This window comes from Lissotriton vulgaris, chromosome 11 (genome assembly GCF_964263255.1).
Source record: "Lissotriton vulgaris chromosome 11, aLisVul1.2, whole genome shotgun sequence".
In the NCBI taxonomy this organism is placed as follows: domain Eukaryota; kingdom Metazoa; phylum Chordata; class Amphibia; order Caudata; family Salamandridae; genus Lissotriton; species Lissotriton vulgaris.
This window is the reverse complement of record NC_141699.1, coordinates 335,650,650-335,673,191: the sequence shown is the minus strand read 5'-3', so window position 1 is coordinate 335,673,191 and position 22,542 is coordinate 335,650,650.

Here is a 22,542-nt window from a genome sequence, read left to right as displayed (position 1 = left end):
AGCAATCTGCTTTCCTATTTGGAAAGCAGTTTCCAATGACAGGGTGGGAGCCGTGAGGCTACCGCCCAGTGTCCCGGGGTGCACAGCCCCGGTACACTGCCATTTGCAATGACAGGGTGTCGAGAATAAGGCGTCAATTTGCAATAAACACTGTTCTTGTGATAATTTAAGAACTGGTCCCACTTTTTCAATTTTGGGCCTCTCGAACTGTTAATGGTGCTCCTCTCGTGTTAGCGTGTAGATCTCCGGAAGTCCAATGGTTTATTCTCGACGGCTCCAGCAACACGTGAGAGCATCTGACTGTATTATTATGCTGTAATGACAAACAAGAAAATATAAGGAAATTATACTATAAGAAACCAAAGAATATTGTGATCAGCACAGCAATTAAAAACTATCAAGTATCCATCGATACCTTTAAGATATTGTGATAAAGAAACATTTTGGTCCCGAAGAAGGTGCTACTACTGTTTTTAATTGTTTCTTAATGACTGTTTTTAAGATTTGTCTCCTAAAAGAGACATAAGCTGGATAGAAATTAGATTGTAATCCTCAGGGAGGTATTTTATGCTATTTTTTATGTAAAGAATAAATTGTTTTAATTTAATATCCTTATCTACGCATTGTTGATTAATCTTGCAACACTTTTGTGCCTTTTCAAACTACAAAATTATGTGTCCCCCTCAATTTAGAGACCGATCTTTACAAGTGTGTTTTTCCTAAAAGTATGTGTTTGGTGTTGTCTTTGGTTTAAGAAAGCTGTCACGCCATTGGTTGTCACTAAAACCAGCAACATGGACACTGAAAAAATACTTACAGGTTTACTAGTGTATTGGGTAACCACATAATTGTAAGTAAAAACTGCACATAAAAAACACGTCATTATAAAATAGAGCATATAAGCATCCATATCCAAACTAATAATATAAAGAGAGAGCCCAAACCTTTGAGGCGGGTAATCTCAGGAACCACAGCACCAATCACAACACCCAATACAGCGTTGGAAAGGGCAGTTGCAGCAGAAGGACATAGGCTATACAGACGCCCACCATATACATTTAAAAAGTAAAAGAACCACGCCAGCAAAGTAGTCCCTTGTGAGCGTTTCTGCGTTGTGCTGTGGGCATGTGCTGTGGGCGTGTGCTGGGGGCGTGACAAACACTGGGGGTGTGTGGTACGTTCCACCCTTCATGCCATGTCTCATATTGTGTGCTAATCCCACCCTGCTCCCTTTAAATACCCCTGCACCCTTAAACACTAACCCATCTTAACCCTATAAATATACCCTGTACCCCAAAACCCAAACCTATCCCTTAATCCTAAAAATACCCCTATACCCCAAAACCCAAACCTAGCCCTGAACCCTAAAAATACCCCTGTACCCCAAAACCCAAACCTAGCCCTGAACCCTAAAAATACCCCTGTACCCCTGTACCCCAGAACCCAAACCTACCCCTGAACCCTAAAATACCTCTGTACCCCAAAACCCAAACCTAGCCCTGAAACCAAAAAATACGCCTGTACCCCAAAACCCAAACCTAGCCCTGAAACCTTAATATACCCCTGTACCCCAAAACCCAAACCTACCCCTGAGCCCTAAAAATACCCCTATACCCCAAAACCCAAAAATATATCTGAACCCTTAAAATACCCCTGTACCCCAAAACCCAAACCTAGCCCTGAACCCTTAAAATACCCTTGTACCCCAATACCCAAATCTACCCCTGAACCCTAAAAATACCCCTATACCCCAAAACCCCAAACTATATCTGAACACTTAAAATACCCCTGTACCCCAAAACCCAAACCTACCGCTGAACCCTAAAAATACCCCTATACCACAAAACCCAAAACTATATCTGAACCCTTAAAATACCCCTGTACCCCAAAACCCAAACATAACCCTGAACTCTAAAAATACCCCTGTACCCCAAAAAGTCAAACCTAGCCCTGAACCCTAAAAATACCACTGTACCCCAAAACTCAAACCTACCCTGAACCCTAAAATACCCCTGTACCACAAAACACAAACCTAGCCCTGAACCCTTAAAAATACCCCTGTACGCCAAAACCCAAACCTACCCCTGAACCCTAAAAATACCCCTGTACCCCAAAACCCAATCCTAGCCCTGAACCCGAAAAATACCCCTCTACCCCAAAACTCAAACCTACCCCTGAACCCTAAAATACCTCTGTACCCCAAAACCCAAACCTAGCCCTGAACCCTAAAAATACCCCTGTACCCCAAAACCCAAACCTAGTCCTGAACCCTTAAAATACCCCTGTACCCCAAAACCCAAATCTACCCCTGAACCCTAAAAATACCCCTATACTCCAAAACCCAAAACTATATCTGAACCCTTAAAATACCCCTGTACCCCAAAACCCAAACCTAGCCCTGAACCCTTAAAATACCCCTGTACCCCAAAACCCAAACCTACCCCTGAACCCTAAAAATACCCCTATACCCCAAAACCCAAACCTAGCCCTGAACCCTAAAAATACCCCTGTACCCCAAAACCCATACCTATCCCTAAACCCTAAAATTACCCCTGTACCCCATAACCCAAAACTATATCTGAACCCTTAAAATACCCAAACACCCCAAAACATATACCTCAGTACTCCAAAACATGTACCCCTATACCCATACTTACCTTATCCAAACATTAAAAAAAAAACATGCGTTTACCATTCATGCATTTACAACGAATTTCGTTGTAAATGTATGCGTAGTAAAAGCATATAAAATGTAATGCCATGCGCTATAATGGCATTGGGGAGTCATGGTCCTTTCGTAATGAAAGTATGCGGAGTGATGGTATGCGGAAAGAAAGTTGCAGAATAATCGGTGTTTACCCTCCCCCGGTAAGTACATTGGTGGCACGGCGGCCCACATCTCCAGCAACATACTCATATTTTTTCACCACCCATTTGAAAAATGCACAGGTCTCTCTCATTGATGGCCAGCACCAACATACACTTTTAGACACACCTCCCGCCACAAGTTCTAGAATTGCGAACTTTAGAGCTGGGGAGCTACGTTTGAATCTCGGCATCAGCTCAACATCCTGTGATTCCAGGCAAATCGCTTGTCTCCCTGTGCCTACCACAAATGAATGTGTTCTTCTGTAATGTAAATTGTGCTCATGCCATGTTGTCGAGTTTGCGCTATATAATATTGCAAAGAAATATAAAGTAGGGAAACTCGAGTTCACACACTACTGAACGCGCACTCTTAAGTGCATCAGCAGTGCACTGTGAATCGGAGCGTTTCACAGGCCTGTCACAGATAAGAAATGCTATCAAAACGAAATCCTACAAAACAATATACTACTGGCCGGCAGCAATTCATACCCGGACAATGACGGCACGGGCTGCTATCAACAATGAAATCATAAACAAAGGACTTATAGAAATTGAAGACTCACTGTATCTATTAAGCTAGAAGTCCTTACAAGATTTCAGCCTGCCGCCAGCGGTCCGAACCAACCTAACTGGATACCACAATATCGCTACCGCACACAATATTCCAGAGCCAAATAACTACCTTGCTCGACACTTGCCTAACTTAGTTCCCGATCAACAACTCGCCTACAACACCATAGTTGATAGTGTTGAAAAAAAGCAAGGCAAACTATTGTTCATAGATGCCCCCGGTGGCACAGGAAAGACTTACCTAATCAACCTCATACTTGCCAAAGTTCGATCTTCTGGGAATTTGGCTCTAGCTGTTGCTTCATCTGGAATAGCTGCCACTTTGCTAAGAGCTGGGAAAACAGCACATTCTACCTTTGAACTGCCTCTAACAGTTTCCCTTGAAAGGGATTCAATATGCTCTATTCGGAAAAACTGACCTTTGGGGACACTGCTTCAAAATGTGTCTCTTATCATGTGGGACGAATGTACAATGATACTAAAACCATTGCTGCCTAGCCTTTTTTTACCCGGACAACGTCGGGACGGGCCGCTAGTTTCTTTATAAAAAGACTTAATGTTTGGAAATATTGATGAGTAAATTCATAAAATATATTTCCTATATGTACAAATTTGATGCATATTGTGCAAAATAGAGCAATGTGCAAAAACAATGAAACTCAAGTGGGTTAGTTTCTATCAGAGCCCCTAGTCCATGATATGGAAGGCCCCTGCGCCCATCTGGTGTTTTAGTGCAAACAAAGTGAAAATAGTCCAAAACATGTGCAAAATAGATAAAAAAGACTGTGAAAGAGCAAACTCTTTTTTTTAAAATCCATCATAAAAACAGATAATTAAAAAAAACAATATAGTGTACGAGAGAGACAGCGGAGCACCATTGCCCATTCCAAAGTCAAATTGTTAAGACAGTGGGGAATTTCCAATACTATTCAACTCTTGGGGGTTCAAACTAGAGACAGGTATAAAAATCTGCACTTGTGTTCAAGCCTAGAGGGGTCTTACAGTCTAATTCCACAATTTACCTCATTTCTAGTGCTCGTAAGATGGCCTCATGGTTTCCTCCCCTTCTCAGGGGGGAAACAGCATCTATGACAAAGTACTGCAACAGCTGACTTTTATTTTCATGGTGGTCTTTAAAATGATGTGCGACTGGATAGGCGGCGTCACTGGTGTTGATAGCCCTGATGTGCTGGAGTATCCTTTTGTGGACCTGCAATTTGGTACTCCCAACATATTGCAGGCCACACGGACACTCCAGCACATACACCGCAAACTCAGTCTTGCACGCGTCGGCTGTTTGTGGATGACACAAGGGATATCAGAGAAAGGTATGTTATACTCAGTTCTGCTAACCCCTTGTTTGCAGGCTTTACTAGAAGAGCACTTCCTAAATCCCTTACTAGTCTTCAACCATGTTGTGTTTGCTACAACCTCAGGGCTAGACTTTACCAAAGCATCACTCACTGAACGTGCTTTCCCGAAGGAAATTTCAGGTTTAACTGACATCAGGTCCCCAATAACAGGGTCATTTCGCACCAAGTTCCAATTCCTGTTGGTGATTTTACGGAGAGCTTGGTACTGTCTGTTTTATGTCAATATAAGCCTGGTTGGCTGGGTGGCTGTATTGGGGTCTGCTACCAAAGTTATTTTATATAGCAGGGCCTCCTTTCTGGGGATGAGATTGGCCTTCCTTATAGCCATGTCTACTGCTGTAGCTGTAAACCCTCTGGCTAAGAACCATACTTCGCTGGCCTCCTGAGCTAGCTTACATTGGGAGTCAGTGCTGCAAATGCGTCTGATACGCAGCATCTCCCCATAGGGGATACTGCGTATCAGATGAGCCGGATGATGGCTCTTAGCATGCAGCACTGTGTTGCCTGCCGTTGGTTTCCTATACAATACCGTTTCTAATTTGTTGTTTCTAGCAGCAATTTCCACATCTAAAAAACAAACATGCTCCTGACTTATGTTAGCGGTAAAAGCAAGATTCAATGCATTGTTGTTAATCAAGTCAATAAAATATATACATAATTGTTTGCATTTGTCACATATTTTCTGGCAGTTAATACGTGTGCATATTCATTTTACCCAATGTGAGTAAGCACATATAAATCTAATATGTTTATATATAACATCAGTGTGTTACTTGATGATAAAATGCAAATGACATTTGTGTATTAAATTACTTTTGTTTTGGATGGATGGATGGATGGATGGATGATGGATGGATGGATGGATGGAGGGATGGATGGATGGATGGATGGATGGATGGATGGATGGAGCTCTTTGCAACAAGGATTGTGGCCACATGTGCCCTCTGGGTTAAAAAGGCCATTTTATTTATGAGCTTTGTGCCATGTTCAGGAAAGAGGTGTTTTAATAAATAAATGCTCTTGTTCCATCAGAGAGTGCTTGCAGTTGCGTCTAATGTCTTTGTTTCAAAAGGAGTGAGCATGTGATGTAATACACTAGGGTTTATCTATAAACTTTGCTGAGTCCATCAGGGAGCAAAGTAATCCAAATTTAATGCAGCGCAGGGCAGTGAGACAACTTGGTGTGCTGTGTCAAAGGAAGGGCACGATTATGACATATTTAGCATGACATGTTGCATTCCTGCTCTCTCCTCTGCTGGGGAACTGAGTGCTGCCTAGGCAACCATGAGCCATTGTGCAGGGGTGCCATGGTACACAGCACCCTAGATTGTTCTACACAAAAACAATCCATAGAGTCAAGTGCATCATGAACCCTCAAGGTTCCTAGGAGTAGTGGTGCATGGTGCCAGCCCGACAGAAAGGACGTACGAATGCTGGAGTGGAGTGGACATCAAGTGAATGATACTGCCAGGATTCTGTTCCATTGGGAGCGAGCCAGGAGTTTGCTTTGGCTGATTTAAGGGATGTCAACTCATGTCATTCACTTTTACGATAGTAGTATATCAAGAGTGATAGAGCTTTTCTGGGGCTTTATGTAGCTCCTTACACTCCCAATCTCCCTGGTATGGAGTATGCAAAGGGAGGCCAGGCTGACTTGAACCATCCAAAGGGGGCAGACAAGAAAAGATCATTTATTGAAATGCATGAATAGTTCAAAATGTAATTTTAGGTTAGGAAACTAGGAATAGGATATCTGAATGAAAAGGTACAATGCAACGTGTTTTTGTAGAGAGTACCACCAATCATTGTTTTGTTTTTCTTTATTCCTTTCATAAGCACCCAATGGCATAAGGGCACCTGGGTAAGCAGCTGCAACCACCACCAGCACTGTGGCCACTTGGATGAAAACAACCACCACTAGTGCTGCGGAAGATGGTTGAGCTGGTCCCAGTAAGCCATGTTTATTATTTTTTACTTTCTATCCCCACTAGTAAAATTAAGCCTGTGTGTATACTTACTTTTTTTCCAACTCCCATTATAATGTTTGTTATCCTTATTTTCCACTTGCGTTCTATATTTCCTATTTTACAGCTGCTTTTCTCCAGTCTGTAGCTTTCTTCTGCTCCCTCTTTTAGCAAGCGTTCCCTCAACCTTCTTTTACATGTCTTGCGTAGAGCTGTTAAGAAAACAGATTTTTGCTAATGTAAAGAGGATCGCTGCCAGGCCCAAGTATACTATTCCCCAAACATGTGGCTTAAGAAGGCTTTCCTGATCAAACAGTCAAAAAGTGCAGGGATATACATAGATTGGTCATTGTGATGGATTCCCAAAGCTGTCTTCTACTAACACTTTCGATGGAAGTGCAGCATGACAGGAATGAGATACCAATACCAATCACATACCATATTTCATTTGCATTCCCTTCCACTCCAAAAAATGTGGTTGACTCAATAACTACCTGTTTTTTAAAATGTTGTCAACCAACAAACAGACCTCCCAAGGTGATGCTTTCAATAGAGGACACTAGTAGATAGCTAACCTAACTGTAGTAAGGTATTGCTGTTGCACCTTGTGCATAATAAATACTTAGGTGGTTAATCTGGCATCTAAAATCGGTGCATTATGTTTTGTTCTAGGAGCACAGACCACCAGTGCCACCACAACAAGTGCCAGCCAGCCAGACAGGGACTTTGAAGGAGGCCCAGTCGGTAAAGGGGTGAGCAGTCTCACTGGTGGCATGGACAAGTGGTAAGTGGCCCTGCTTTCTTATTAACAATACTATATTTGTTAAGCAAGGCAGATATCTTGCATATCACCTCCAATCCCTGTACATAGCATTTCGCCACCTAAATCTGCAGCCTTGTTTAATTCAGTGCTGCAGTGCAGGTGGTGAAATGTGCGTCTGCTGCCGCACAACAAAGTCTACAATGCATACAAACCGAAGACAAAGTGTGCTTATCATTTCCTACTAAGTCACCTACCAGTAGTTCACTTCATCATTCTTTCTTTCTCTCTCAGTGTAGCTAAAAACGTAAATTCTATCTCATCGTTTTTAATATATTTCTGCTTGTGACATATTTTATAGCTTCTATTACAGATTTATGGTTTCAGTGTTTTCATCTGTCAACCAATGTGACTATGCAAAAACGTAGTACATGATCAGTGACAACCAACTATTCCATAGCTAAACCTCTACCTAGCCCAATCCCTATAACGTACCTCCCTGTAGACTAACTTTCACTACTGTCAAGTGAAGGTGTTTCTTGAAAATAGTTTGTGGTAGAGACCAGGGTGAAATGTGGTACTAAGTGCCTGATTTAGGGTTAGGCTGGTGGGATACTCTGTGACAAATGTGACGTATAGAGTTAATTTTCCGTTTGTTGTACTACAGTGCGTTGGTTATATTCTATGCACTGTCTACTGTAATACTCCAATGGAATATCCTTTTACTGCACGTGTATGACAGAGCATCTCATCTGCAAGACTTTATCCGCTGCCAAAGTTTGGACTCAGGTTAGAATTGAAGAAGGATTTGGAGAAGAGCAGGGACATTAGAATTATAAGTTAATAACATAACATGCTACAGCTTCTCCAAACACATGCTGCAGAGTTGCAGGCCTGCCAGCATGACTCCGTAAATGCTGCGTTTTCAATGGCAGCTAATTCATGTATTAGCACATATAAAGTGTCTGTTCAGTTCAGTAACACCATGAAATCCTTTAAACTAAAATCACTTTTTGATTATGCTGGTGTTCTGGCTTAAGTTCCTTTCAGTTAGTGCTAGTTGATTAGGTGCTGCATGTGTGGGAAAAAAGCCCTGTGATTAATCATCACATTCAAATTAAATTCCAATGGCGTAGGGAGGCAGCAATTTTCTGCTACTGTGCCTCTATAGATAGAACAGACACGTGTTTGTGCTGAACATCACAATTCATGTTTTTATTTGTATTTATTTGATATAGCTACTCCTGCTGCTGGAGCTGGCCAGCAACTATCCCGGCAGGAGACAGCCGCCAGCCTGGGGTGCCAAAAGTCTTTTACTATACTCCCACTTGATGATCCAAACTTTTGACCCAGACTTTACTAATTAGAGCAAGGTAATTTCAAAGCTTGCATTGTCCAGCTCTCTCTCCCCCCTCCCCCTCTCCCCCCCTTAACCATTGTTTCTGGTATTCTTAGCTGATGTCAGGCCACTTTCCTTTTCCAGCTGCAGGCATATTGGAGGTCCGAAGCAAGTTCCATTTGGCAGGGATCAATGTGGTTGTTTTTGCTCCCCGATTATCACTGTGCATGTCTTAAGGGCCATTTGGGAATGACCTACTTGCTTTGTACGTTTCAAAAGAAATATGCAGAGTAGTTCTATCTGAAGCATTGAGTGCAGGTGTTGTCCCTTATGGTTAACAAGTAAGCTCTGACTTGCTTTGTATTAACCAATTTCCAGTGCTATGGATGAATTGTATGCCTCCGAGCAGCTCTCATAAAGAGTTCAATGTGGTTCCCAACAGGGCTGGACTGGGAACCCAAAGCAGCCCTGGCAGTTTTCTCACACCAACCCCTGGGGAAGCATTGTCTGGCCTCCGCAGTCTGGAACTGTTTTCTTGTTGCTTTTGTTAATAGGGGCTGATATTGCGGCACTGCTGCAAAACCGTCCCCCAGTAACACAAGCATTTGCAATGCAAAAGGTCTCGCATTATGAAAGTTTGAGCTATTGGTCTTGTAAATGACAATTTTTTTATTTATGTGTTGGTTTTGAAAATAGCTAAATTAATAGCTTTCGGGCATATGCATCAACATTCGGTAATACACGTCGGTAATAGCGAAAAATAACAAATCGCTATTAAGGACATGCAAACCGCGATGCATCAAACACATCGGTAAAATTTACCGATTCGGTAAAAATCGCTATTAAGTAGCGAAAGTTCACCCGCTTGAGTAGCAAATACCGAGTTAGCTAATACCGAATCGGTATTAGTGAATCCGGTATTAGCGATTTCGGTAATAGCGAAAACGGGCAAATTACGCGACGCTTCGGATGCGGGCCGATGACATCACAACCATGAAGTAGGACAGCCACGCTGCATTCTGTGTTCGGAGTTGCACTGAGGAGGAGGCAGAGCACAGGAGCTGAGGACCAAGAGTGAACCTGTAGCAAGCAGGACAAGGCAAGCAGGAGAAGATGGAGAAGGAGGCCCCCCAGCAGGGAAAGGACACACACCGAAAGCGCAAAAGGAAGTTTTCTGATAAGGAGCTGGAAATCCTCATCGAGTGTGTGACCAGCAATAATGACAGACTGTTTGGCAAATTGTCCCTGAAGGTGCCAGAGGCAGAAAAGCGCAAGATGTGGCTGCGCATCAAGGACAAGGTAAATGCCTGCGGAGTCACCCACCGCAGCATCGACGACCTAAAAAAACGGTGGTATGACCTAAGGAAGAGGGCCAAGGAGAAGATTGCGCAGAGGGTCAAGGATGCTGATGGCACAGGAGGGGGCACATCCAACGTGACGCCAAACACTGTCCTGGAGGATCTAGTGGAGTCCACCATAGAACGGGAAGCTGTTGTGGGGGTCACACGTCTGGACACCTCTGGTGCTGCGGAAGAAGGACAAGGTAAGAAGCATGGCAGCGTAACAATGCAGCGTGTAGTAAGTCCCTGCCCAATCCCCCATGCCAGACCCAGTGCCCATGTAGTATTGCCCTAAACACATACCCTCACCAAAGTGTTGCACCATGGGAGTTGTAGTCCATACATGAATGGGTGCATGCCAGAGCACAGAGATGAATACAGCAGCTAAGGGCCAATTGTCAGACTGAAAATGTTATTTATTGTGAGATGCCACTGCTATTTCCACATAATATACCATGATTATAACTATGCACTGTTTCACACACAGATGCATCCCCCTACGATTCAGACGACAGTGCCCGCTTCGTCATCTCTGAGACGCCAGTGTTGTCAGAAGCCGAGTGCTCACATAGAGCTGAAGACATGTCCTCCCCTTCACCACCACGGCGGTCGACACCTCCACCATCCCTGCAGTCCAAGGCACCACCACCAGCACCAACCTCGCAGTCCAAGACACCACCACCACCAACCACGCAGTCCAAGACACCACCACCACCAACCTCGCAGTCCAAGACACCACCACCACCAACATAACCACCACCAGTGCGGGCCACTCCGCAGAGCCGCAGAGCTGATGTTCCCTCCCTGCCCCTGATGGAATCTGATCACAGTTCAGCACCCCCAAATGTTCCACGCCAGGCTGTCGTCACTCCAACCAGCCAAACATCATCACGACAGCGCATCAGGCAGAGGGCTGTGACCCCGGCTGGTGGTGCTGCAAGACCAGTCGATCTGTCCGGAGGGTACGGAGTTGTGGAGACCCGGATGCTGCGTGTCCAGCGCCTGCAGGGGAGACACATGGGTGCCATGAAACTCTCCATGACCAAGCTATGCAACAAACTTAGCAAGATGACAGATGCTATGCGTGAGCACACCACTGCCGTAGCTGCCGGCAACAATGACATAAAGCTGTGCCTGCAAGAACTCACACGTGCTGTAGTGGCAGGCCAACAGAGTGAGCGGCGTCGCCACAGGCAGATCATGCTGGCAGTGACTTCAACCAACAAGGCCATCGATAAGCTCTGCAACAGCACGGCTGTGCTGTCCCGCAGGTCAGTGTCCCTGCAAGTGGACCTAGGTCATTACTGTGGGGATGTGGCAAAGGCCCTTGAGAGGGTGACCACCGCAGTGGAGTAAATGCAGCCTGGGTCAGCCAGTGTCAGCATACTGGGGGCGGAAGAGGGGAGTGAGGCAGCCTCCAGTGTCAGCAGCGTCTCCCTATCGGACACCAGCGGGAGGAGGCGCAGTGGCCGCAATGCAACTGCCACAGACTCCCATCGAGTAGAAGCCGAGGAGTCACAGGACAAGAGACTGGGGGTACGCGGCAAACGCAAGTGAACATGTGACTAAGTTACACTGTCCTTGGTGACGTAACCATGGCCAGACTTAAGTGCCGCACGCATCACCCGTTCTGAGGACGTGCAATTTAAGTTTGACTTTAACTGCAGCAGCAGCATGTTTTTGTTTTGTTTCTCTGCACCACTCAGGTGTCCATGCCCATTAAACCCTTGCAAATCGAGCCCTGTTGTAAAGTCTCTCTCTTACCTGTCTCAGAAATGATTCCGTGTGATGTATGTCTGCCTCCGTTGCCCTTCAGCTGTGTTGGGCACATGCGCCTGTCGGTGTTGGGGGGGTGGTTGCTGTGCACGCAGTTCATCCTCTCCGTCCACCTCTATGGGTATCCCCCTGCGTGTGGCGATGTTGTGCAGGATGGCACACACAGCAATGATCTGGCAGCAGGTCACTGGGTCGTACTGCAAGGCACCTCCAGTCTTGTGCAGTATACGGAAGCGGCTCTTGAGGATGCCGAATGTACGCTCAACCACATTCCTTGTGCTGATGTGTGCTCTGTTGTAGCGCTGCTCTTGTGGTGTCACTGGGTTCAGGTAGGGAGTGAGTAGATATTCACGCAATGCGTATGTGCTGTCACCTGCAGGATGGGGAGAGAATGGACATCAGCATGATTGAACATATACATGTGGGGATGGAGTGGGTGGAGAGTACGATGATGCATCAATATATACCTAGTAGGTGTCCCTCTCCAAATTCACCGTTGATCAGGCGCCTGTGGAGGCCACAGTGACGGAATATATAAGCGTTGTGTGTGCTCCCGGGGAATTGGGCTACAAGGTCCGTAATGATGTACTTGGCATTGCACACCACCTGCACATTTATAGAGTGATATGACTTCCGGTTGCGGAAAATGTATTCGGTGGCTGATGGAGGACAGATGGGGACATGCGTGCAGTCAACACACCCTATGACATGGTGGAATTGTGCCACCTGGTAGAATTCCCGTTTGGTGCGGGTCAGCTGCTGGGGGGTTGTGGGGAAGGTGATGTGGCGATTAATTAATGTCAGCATGGCCTCTAGGAACCAGTGGAAGAAGCGTGATAATGCGCTTTGCGACACGCCTCCAGTCTCAGCTATTACCCCCTGGAAGCTTCCAGATGCAAGCAGGTGCAGGCAGCATAGGACCTGCACATGGGCTGGTATGGCGTGGGTCCTACGGGTCTCGTGCTGCAGTAATGGTACCAGGTCTGCTATTAGGCGCATTATCATGGCACGGTTCAGTCTATACTTGTCGTAGACCTGTTTCTCGGTCTGCCCCAGCAAAGTGATGCGGCCCCTGAAGATTCTGTCCAGGATCATCCTCCTGCGCTGGCCCTGGGTGTTGATCCTCCTCCTCCTAGCAAGCACGTACAGGGCAGCCATTTTGGAAGACATGTGGGGTTTCCCAGGGCTTTTTTGAAGGGTTACTGATTGAGAGCACCTGCAGTAGGGGGTTGTAATTTTTTTTTCTGTCCTTCCGTTTACTTTACCTCCTGATTGTGATTCCCCTTAATTTGCTCATGCTAAATAGCGATTTTTGGGTTTTTCGGTATTAGCGAATTTTCATGCATACCATTGCGATTCGTTATTACCGATTCGGTATTTCCGATGGCCGCTTTGGGGGTCGGTAATTCCGATTGTCTGTTTTGCGATTCGGTATTTTACCGCGGGGGGTTATTAGTGATTCTTTATTTTTTAGCGATTCATTGTTTGATGCGTAGCATTTTCTGGTTTTGCGTTCGGTATCGGCCTGTTTTACCGATTCGCAGTTTTACCGGGAGGTATTTCCGTTGATGCATCTGCCAGTTTGTCATTTACAATGCCAATAGTTATAACTTTCGCAAAAGTGACACCTATAGCATTTGTAATGCAACATTTTTTGTATTTACGTGACTTAGATGAATTGATATTACAAATAACAATGGCTTTTAATTTTTGTAAATAATTAATACTTAAATAAAAGTGATTGTAATTTATAATGGCAATAGGTTAAACTTATGTAAATAACTTTTGTGAAGATTATGTTCAGTGTATTTTATTGTGACGAAAATCCAAGAACAGAAGTGAAATATTAACATCTTTTTGTGACATTTGTAATAAAGCTTGAAACATTGAGAGAACATATTTGAACTAGTTGTTGTTGAATGGTTGCACATATTGATCCTGTGATGGTGCGGAGTGATGTTGTGGTGGCGCTGAGTGATGCTGTGTTGGTGCTGAGTGATGCTGGGGTTGCGCTGAGTGATGCTGTGGTGGTGGTGAGTGATGTTGTGGTGTCCCTGAGTGATGCTGTGGTGTTGCTGAGTGATGCTGTTCTTTTGCGATATATAGAGTGAGTCTGATAGATAGAGTGAGGGCAATAGATCGATAGGGTGAGGGCGATAGATAGAGTGACGGCAATAGATAGATAGAGTAAGGGCGATAGATAGATTGTTGTGTGTGTCGTTGTCGTGTGTGTTGTTGTTGTTGTGTGTGGTTGTATTTGTGTGTTTGTTGTGTGTGGTGTTGTGTGTGTGGTTGTTGTGTTGGTGTGTGTGTGTGTGTGGGGTGTTGTGTGTGGGGTGTTGTGTGTGTTACTGGAGCAAATATTCCATTGAAGTAGGTCGGCCAGAAGGTAAAAGAAACCAGCCCGAACCGGAACAATTCTGTAGGTCGTGTCACTATACTATTATCGACCTCAGCAACATGAAATGCCAGCAGTGCACATGTTTTGTATTTGATCTTGATTGTAAAAAATAAATTATCATCCACTACAGGACGTATTAATTAACTCGGAGGAAGGTCACAAAAGTAGCTCTTGGAATAGGGTGACTTTTTAAAAATAATTTTTGGAAATGGCTGCTAGGAATGGTCTGACAAATGTGCGTTCATTTTAAAGGACTTTGTGCAGGTTATTCGAATAGATTGTGAGGAGAGGGGAGAGTGAGGACAGGGGAGAGTGAGGAGAGGGTAGACTGAGAAGAGGGGAGTCTGGGGAGAGGGTAGAGGGAGGGGAGGGAGGGGAGAAAGAGGGAGAGTGAGGAGAGAGAGGGGAGAGTGATGAGAGAGGGGAGAGGATAGAGGGAGGAGAGTAGAGAGAGAGGAGAGTGGAGAAAGGGGAGAGAGTGAGTATAGAGAGGTGAGAGTGATGAGAGAGGGGAGAGGATAGAGGGAGGAGAGTAGAGAGAGAGGAGAGGGGATAAAGGGGAGAGAGTGAGGGGAGAGTGAGAAGAGAGGGAGGAGGGGATGTTGAGGAGAGAGGGAAGATGGTACAGGGGAAGATTTATTTTCCACTTTTCAAAAAGCCTTTAAAAAAACTCTCAACTTTTTTTATTTGCACCATTCTAAAAACCAGGACAGGCGTAAGTATTTCCTTTGTTTTGGTTCCCTGGGCCGGAGTAGAAAATGCAGCAGCAGCCGTTCAAAATCTGTTGGCCTGGTCACCCTCCCATCTTCTCGACTTCATCAGCATGAAATATCATGAAAGCACATGTTTGGGATTTCAGTCCAATTCTTTAAACAAGCAGATGTCTCCAACATGTGACATACCATGCTGTCATAGGACCAGGGCCACCAAATTTATGCAATTTTGTTACCGCAGCATCATCCACTTATTTATGGATTTGCCACATTTGTCACAATCAATTGTCTGCTGCATAATCTAAAGATTTTTTAAAAACTATTTATGTTTCAAGTTCAAACGGATCAAAAGTTAATGAAAACTCTGCAGCGCGTGTTGCAGCGCAGTAGAAGGCACTTCATAAAGGTTTAACTGGTCACCTTTATGCTGCTTACTGCTGTATTTGTGTGTTGAAATGATACTAATGAGATGAATCTTTGCCCAGGTAAAATTTATGCCGCATAATTTGCCTTATCTTGTCGCATAACTTAATTCCAGTGGCCCTGCTTTAGACTTAGACTTACAGAGACCTCTCGCAATAGACATCTGTCCTGACTTGTTGTATCACGCATTACTCTGCCGGAAATCAGAAATCAGCAGAGCTCTCCCACAGTGCTTCAATCTTCCCTTCCACTGATAACAGGGTTTGCCAAATAGGTATTCGTATAGGAATTTTTTGGTCAGACAGAAGATAAGCGCCTATATCAAGTACATCAGTATCTTATATAAAACGTCATTATGCGATTTGTGATGTCGTCATGACAAATCATCGTACATGTATATGAAGAAAAAGATTCGCAGCCACCAACAATGATATGACAAGATTTGTTATCAGAGAACTACAAGTTTACTTTGATCTGTTTGCTCTTCATCAATATTAATTAGGTACGTGCACACCTGATATAATCACCAAGGATGCTGCCACTAGTGAGGGGTCGTCAACAATCCGATTCCTCCCTTACAGTATCACCTCCTGTTACAGGGAGGCAGACCTCTCAAAATGTGCCTCTTTCTGTACAACTCAATGTACCTCTATGCCACCGTTCGGTATTCGTCGGAACTCTCTCTAGCCACCTCGGTGCCAACCTGTCCCTGGCATGCTGTACTGAAACATGCCCAGTCGGAGCTCTCACGAGGTACTCCTTGATTTGAAATCTGCACTGGTCTTTCTGTGAAGAGATCTTCACAGAAATCCGAAAAGTAATTTTTAATCAAAGATATTCAATCAGGAGTTGGAATATGTCCTAATATCTGGTTAGATAGCTCAGAGGGTCTCTGTGCCTGCCGCAAAGACCGGCATCATAGGCTTGAGTTATGAATGCCTCGACACTGAATTAAGAAGCAGCAAAAAAGAATGTCATTCAGATAAAGTATACACATTCCGTGTTTACACAAGGCTCTGCGTCGCATGTCGGGATAAACGCAGGTGGGTGGAGCCCACCCACTTATTTTAGAGAGGGGACGCCGTCCGCCTTAGACCGAGGCCGATCGAGACACAGAATCTGAAGATCACACGGTGTAACAGAGCAGGAAAGGTCCTGAAGGTGCGCCCGAAATCTGCCCCACAAGTTTATTCAAAGAAAAAGCAAGTTTATTCAGCATTTTTAAGCCCTCTTTCTGCTGGGCATCAGCACCTATTTGCATGTCTCATTGTTACAGAGGAGTGTAAACGTTTTCATAGTAGCAAACATTCCGCCATATTTAAACATCTAAAGGCAATGTCTTCCATCCTCCCTCCTCGAGTCAACTTTTGATTGCCTCAGAGAACAAGTTAAGAATACAATAGCAGTTACAAACCGCTTTTCGAAGGTGAAGTTTCAAGCTCTCGGCATTGTTGTAAATGCGTGGTGAAAACGAGGCCTGACACGCAAATAGGATTTCCGGCCGGGAGAAAGGAGAGTCGTGACACGCACAAACTGTCCGGAAAGGGCGGAGAAACAACGAAGCGGGCTGCGGAGTCTGGACACGGAGGAACAGGACGAGAGGAGTATAACAGACCCGGTGAGGGGGGGCGTCAGGGCACATTGACGGTGCCCGCCTCCCCAGTGATGGAAGTCCTGCGTGTGCCCGGTGAGTGGGGTTGGGAGTGTGTGTGTGTGTGTGCGCGTTTGTGTGTGTATGTAAGCCCTGCGTGTGGGGGGGGGAGTGTGCTTGTATGTGCCTGCGTGTGTTGTGCCTGTGTGTGTGCCTGCCTGCGTATATGTGTGCTGTGTCTTTTAAACATGCCTTAAGTATTCAGCAGACACGCACTCTGGAACCGAAAGCACTCAAGCACTGCCAGCAGCCAGATACGAAAGCGCGCTCACACGGACAAATCTGAGACAGCAGAGGCGCGTGGCCGAACGCTGTCTCAGATTCCCAGGAAAGTGAAAACAATAGGTCTTTCGCTGATGCTCGACCTAAAAACCGGTCCTCACTGCTCTAAAACCAGCCTCCTGGGGAAACGCCCGAAGCCCAGTACAGCCAGTCCGGCCCCGGTTTCCAATTGCGGGACACTGTACCTTCTTGTGGAGACGATTAGCGAAAATCCAAAAACAGCAACTGAAACAAAGGACTCTGATGAATTGATCTTCTAACCTGTTATTTTGTAGGCTGATTCACATAGATGTAGTGTATGCAAACAGTCGTCATATTTGCTCCAATTTAAATATTGCCTAAAACCCTGTCTCCAGGCCAGTTAAGCAGGGCTATTTCTACCAAAGAACGACTCAGGTTAGGCCTCCTCTCCTCCCTTTTTTATATACTCTTAAACGGGGGGGTATTCCATGGACTTGGGGGCTTTCGAGAAGCCTTGGTTGTGATGGGGGGGGGGGCGTCTGTCTGCACCACACACATGAGGAGGGAGCATGGAGCAGCAAAGAGGAGAGAGAGCAGAAACAGGCCCCTGCGCTGATGACAGGTGTAGGTTTCGGCCTTGTGTCAAGGCAGCAAGACAAGAACATGAGATTCTACTCATTTGGACAAGTAAATAGTCCATAGAATCAAACATTTGTTGACGTTAAAAATGTATAGGAGGTAGTATGTTTGTTTTAGCTACATTTAATGTATACTCAGTTTTAAAAATTTAACAAAAAACAAATTAGATTTAGATACTTCTACAGTAGAAACTTAAAGTACAACATCGTCAGCATTAATAGCAATTTTAGTTTGATTATCACTAATATTCTAATTCACAGATATTATCATTTGGTCTAATTGTAGCAAAAAAAGTTTGTAATAATAAATGAGAAGGGGCATAAAGTGCATCCATGTCTCATGCCCCTGATAAGTATAAAATAAGACAAGAGGTAACGGTAACAAGGCTCTGGAAGAAGTATATAGAAGAGAAAATTAATTTCAAAATTTGGGACACCAGCCATACCATTTAAAATTCTTAATCATGAAGTGCCAGTGCAAATGCTCATAACTATTTGTGTTTCATGTTATATTAAATAGTGAATTTTTTTCGGACCTTCGTTTGAAATATTGAAAAAGCGTTTGTTCAAAAATAGGCTCCCTTTTATGAAGCAAGATTGCTCAGATTCAACTAAACATGCCTAATGGGATTCTAAAGGCGTACCTAAAACCTTTGTAAATATCTTATCTTTACTGCCCATAGGGAACGTGACCTCTAATTTTATGTAACTTACAATAAAGGGTATCTTTCAGGAAAAGACATTGGTATGCTTCCAAAAAAGTAACTTCTACTTTGGTCTATAAACAAAAATAACTATACAAATCAGAAAGTTTGGGATCTAATTATTTGGAAAATATAGACAAAACTCAGCAGAGAAACCATCTGGCCCTGTAGAATTACGTTTAGGTAGCATAGTTTTGGTAGACTCATCCAAAGTTATATAATGGATCAAAGGAAACAAATGAACATTATTGGAAGGTCCTGGTAATTAAAAGATAAATATTAATTTACATCTTCATCATCAGAAACACTTTTTGTGGATTAGGCATTTAAAATGTTTTAGAAACGAATTAAATATATCTAAATCTGTGAAATATTTCTGCCTTTATCATACCTCAAGGATTCAGTCCAGGTATGTTCTTACTTGACTTTCAGGTAGTAGCAAATAATTTACCAGTCGTCTTCTTACTTCCAGAACACCATGTATTTGTTCTAAGAAGAAAACAACTAGCACTTTCTGTTTTGACTTTATGGAACAGCGTCTGAGCTTTCTCTAAATCTTCTAAAAAAAACTTTTTGAAATAAAAAAAAAGAACTGAAAAAAAAAGAAATACTGGCGTTTGTTGTGAAGTGAATATTCTCCATTTTGTAATATTCTTATATTGGTTTTAGTGCATTTTTTTCTTCATTGAAACAAAATTATAAAATCAATAGCTGCTATTTGAAATAAAATCCAAGTTGTTTAGAAAAAATATATATTTTTGATAGTATTAAACATAAAAAAATCCTGTGAGCCTTTTTTAAACGTGATATAAAACAGAATGTTTTGCTGTAAATCACTCTCCGGCTGCCAGAATCAACATAAATAAAATCCCAAAATCAGATTATCTATTTAACATATACATTAAAACTTTGACTAACATCATAACTAGTGAGAATATATTTACCAACTTGCATATTTCATTGCTCTTTAAAGCATTTCGCAGCAAACAGGCCAGCGACAACATATGAGGTATATGAAGTTTGTGTTCATTTTATATTTGTATCAGTGCTCTGAAGCAGTCTTCTGATTGAGTGCCCTGTAAATGCTACAATCACAAAAGTTATTATTTCACATATAAATGTGAAAATCACATTTAGATTTCATTTTCACCTACTGAGAATTTCATGCATCTCTTTAACAGGTAAAAGTACAAATGAGCTCAAAAACACACAAAATAAAAACATTTAAAAGACATAGGACTGTACCTTGGTTAACACATCTAAAATGTTGCTATTCCCCATACTAAATCAAACGCGCAGCTTGCATTTTTTCAGGAGTAAATAGTTTAATGTTGACAATCATGTAAGGCCAGGAATGGCTATGGATCTCGGCCATAGAGCATCACTGCAGCAGCTTTAAGCCATGCTGATCACCCATTAAACACATGTTTCTTCCTGAAACACACATCCTAGCAATAGTGCATCAAGCAGGGATGAAATATATTGCTGAACTAAAGGGTTTTGATTCGCCTCAGTTACTGTTGCTATCTTGAAGATATCTAAGTGTGCCAGGCTATCAGGCCTGGCCAACTCTTAATGCGAGCCACTAGCCAGTGGACAGTCGGATGCCCAATCCATCTGTGTGTTTGGAGCCTACGAAGGAAACATCTTACTCTTTGCAGGAGAGCTCTTTAGCGCATAGGAGATACATTAGAGCACAACGAGAGAAATGCTACCGTGAAACGATGAAAGGTAGGGGAAACAAAAATAGGCGTTTATAATTCACGATTTTGAAGAATCTTCACATTTTCTATAACGACCAGGTCTCTGCTGGGGCATGCAGATTAGCTCTACCCCAAAGCTTTGGATATGCAATAAAAATATTTAAACTATACCTCATCACATCTTTTTTTGTACACCAGTGGGTGGGCACTGGGAAATTAAATTACCCAACTATAGCACCAGGCAAAGAGGGTAGCTAGAGTCCGATAGGTCAGAAAAGGGCAACACCAAAGAAAACAAGAAGTGCCAGGGTGGGAATGGGAACCAAAATCAGACCTGGCAACAGGATGAGTTTAAATTGGCCCTGGGCCTGCCTTTTTTTTTTTTTCTTTCTTTCTTTCTTTCTTTCTTTCTTTCTTTCTTTCTTTCTTTCTTTCTTTCTTTCTTTCTTTCTTTTCCTTCAGTAACGGCCTTCAATGGCTCCAGAACCCGGGAAATGCCCCATGGGTTAAATTGGCACTGATTACTAGTCACGTCAGATTTCAGCAACCACATGAGCTACATCTCCTGGAGCACAAGGTGTAGCAGGTGGCACAGGCTTAGGCAAGCAAGTAGACCTCACAGCAGGATGACAACATGAAACACACACACAGTTACAGTGTCAGCAATGGCCATGAGCAACCTTCCTGCACAAAAACAGTCTCAAGAGGCTTTTTCCTTTCTTATGTGTGCTGCAGAATGAAGCAAACATAGAAAAAGGAAAAACAAGGAGAAATAAAGATTTTTCTCCTTGTTGTGCCTTCCTTAGGCGGAAGTTTTTGGCGCTGCCTCATATTTACGATTTCTCGTAAATATGAGGCAGTGTCAAAAAGTCATGGATGTTGCTAGGAATGCTCCCAGAAGCACCCATCGATTGCCCCTTTAAAGCAGAAAACTGCATTAAATGGAACCATATTAATGAGGCAGCATTAAGCCAAAAAAGTGGCTTAGTGCTACCTCGTAAATATGGAGCAGGCTCCTGCGCCAGGGAACGTCACAGTAAGTGACGTTCTGGTGGAACAAGGGGCTGAACGTTCTTGAATGAGGCCTGGCACAGGTTGTCTCACACAATGGAGATATCTGCACCTTTCACCACAAATGCAGTATTTCTTCATGACAAAACAAATTATCACAAGATCCCACACGATTAACAGAGATAGTTTGCAACTGCCCTGGCAGCTGCCAAATTCTGCATACTCTACCTCTGGAGAATGAGCAAATCCCTCATTGGAGACATGGCTACGAGAAATGCATTACATTGCTAAATGTGAATGAGTAATCTACTGGTTGAATGTCCAAACAGACAGATTCATTAGCAGCTGAAATGTACCAGTAGACACAACCGCCTGTTGTAGGCCTTTAAATAACTAATTTTTAACACCCTGCTTAGACTGTGGTACTGAACTGGTGACACTTTGAAATCACAGCCATTCTCCAATGCTTGGCTTAGAGTAGACCCTCGAGTAAGATGACCCTTGATCCTGTGACAGAGAGAAGCAGTAGGGGCACACACCAATGGTCAGCATACGGTGTTAGGTGGGCACAGCACTAACATATCCCTTCCCAGCCTATATCTCCTCCCAAGACCACCCTGACCTAGATCCTTCCCATTACCCACTTACCTCACATTTTACTCCGGAGTCTTGCAGTGCAGCATCATACCTGGCATCACCTTCTCAACTTTTCATAACAATTCACTTGCTTATAAAAAGTAGAAAATACATTTTTGGGCATCTCTAATTTAATATCCATGTTCTTCTCCATATTGTAATGGTTCCGTTTTCACATTGTAATTTGAAACTGGATACTTGGCGATGTGCCATTGTATGATCCTTTGATATTTTTTGCAATAGAGCATGATGTAAACAAAAAAGAAGAAATATGAGCCTAGCTCATACCAGCCATCAGAATAGGATGGATACCATAGCTCACGTGTGAGAGTCTGTTTTTTAACTTAAACAAGTTGGTGCATAGGACATGGTGTCTGGAAAGTGTTGACGTCACTTCTCCTAGGCCTCAAGAAATTTTGAAGATATAGT